This window comes from Myotis davidii, unplaced genomic scaffold (assembly GCF_000327345.1).
Source record: "Myotis davidii unplaced genomic scaffold, ASM32734v1 scaffold266, whole genome shotgun sequence".
Classification (NCBI taxonomy): domain Eukaryota; kingdom Metazoa; phylum Chordata; class Mammalia; order Chiroptera; family Vespertilionidae; genus Myotis; species Myotis davidii.
The window spans coordinates 1993297-1995184 of record NW_006300032.1 but is presented as its reverse complement, the minus strand read 5'-3'; the positions used below and the strand labels follow the sequence as shown (position 1 = coordinate 1995184).

The 1888-nt window shown below is 39.2% G+C and overlaps 1 protein-coding gene across 2 annotated transcripts in view; it reads left to right on the top strand.

The window, feature by feature from the left end:
- ECT2L (epithelial cell transforming 2 like) overlaps nt 1-1888 on the top strand; it is a 58729-nt gene that overhangs the window by 48597 nt on the left and 8244 nt on the right. The window lies entirely within an intron of this gene.

Here is a 1888-nt window from a genome sequence, read left to right as displayed (position 1 = left end):
CCCCCCCCCCCCCCCGGAGATGCTTTATCACCTTACGTGAATTCCAGGCAGCTACTGGGCAAATGGGAGAAGATAAATAGTTTCTGCCAGGACCATGAACTACACAGAAACAGAAATTCTAAAGTTAGTCACTTCCCTACTGAGAGATGATCCAAGTGTTGTGGGATAGCACATGTATGATCTGCTCAACTATAAGAAAGAGAACACCAGTTTATCCTCATATTTACTGTGATCAGTATTTAAAAGGTCTCACCATAAGATCACCATGATATTGTGGTCTCACCATATCTAGTTTGCACACTGCTCAGAGTAATGTAAGAACAAAAGATGGGAGGGTGTCAATTTCCATAAACTAGCATCCAATTTTCTCCTGTGGAAAAAAGATGGGCAATTTCTGTAAAGGGTCAGCTAGTAAACATGTAAGTCTTGCTGGCCAAGTAATCTCTGTGGCAACTACCTAATTTAGTCATTGAGGCACAAAGGCATATATAATCAATATAACACATGACAAATACCATATTTATAAATAATATAATACATAAATGAGTGTGGCTGGGTTCCAATATAACTTCATTTACAAAAACAAGTGGTGGGGGTGCCTGGCTGGCGTGGCTCAGTGGTTGAGCCTCAAACTATGAACAAGGAGGTCACAGTTCAATTCTTGGTCAGGGCACATGCCTGGATTTTGGGCTCAGTCCCCAGTAGGGAGTGTGCAGGAGGCAGCCTATCAATGATTCTTTCTCATCATTGGTGTTTCTGTCTCTTTCTCCCTCTCCCTTCCTCTCTGAAATAAATAAATATATATATATATTTTAAACACACACAGACACACACACACACACACACACACACACAAACAAACAAGTGGTGGGGCCAGTCTCAAACAAGTGGTGGGGCAAGAATATGGATGGAGTTCTTTTGCCTATTTGAAGTGGGCTTTCACTGCATATCAACCATCACACATACTTGAAATGCACCCTCTTTCTTGCTTCCTTTCTTTTATACTTAGTTCTATTTGATCCATTATTGTTGTTAATTATCTAGATTAACTTGATCTAGAACATTATTTTTTGTAAGGTATCAGTGTATGTGCAGCAACCCACTCCTTCCGGCTAGAGTCATAACCAGAGATGGGAAGGAAATATATGAGAGTTGGCTCTAGGGATTGGATGACCATATCTACCTATTCATGCAACTAACACGACCTGAACTCCTAACACTTGTCCAAAACTGAACCTGAGATATAGTGCTCTTTAGAAACGTTGAGCTCCCTGATCCAGTCCTCTGCCCAGATTACAGGATGGTTGTAACTGGTAAGTGCCTCGCTACTCAGTATGGCCTGCTTACCAACATACCCAGGGCACTTTAGAAATAGTCTCAGGCTACTCTTGCTCTGTTAAATCAGAATTTGCATTTTTAACAAAATCTTTAAGTAATTCAAATGCACATTAAAATTTGTACTATGTACAAGTCAGAGACATTTGTCACATGAAGTAGACTCTAAATATGAAATTTAGCAGCTTCTATGGAGAACAATCTGGAAGTCTTTGATGAAAATGAATACACCCTTTCGCCAATCAATCCTACCCTTGGTAATCCTATGATAGAATAGCACATATAAGAAATTTGTTTCTATGTAAGGAACAAAGCAAATGTCCATCAAAAAGGGACGAGTTGAATAAATAATGGTCCATCTACACTAGTGGTTCTCAACCTTCCTAATGCCGTGACCCTTTAATACAGTTCCTCATGTTGTGGTGACCCCCAACCATAAAATTATTTTCGTTGCTACTTCATAACTGTAATTTTGCTACTGTTATGAATTGTAATGTAAGTATCTGATATGCAGGATGTATTTTCATTGTTACAAACTGAACATAATTAAAGC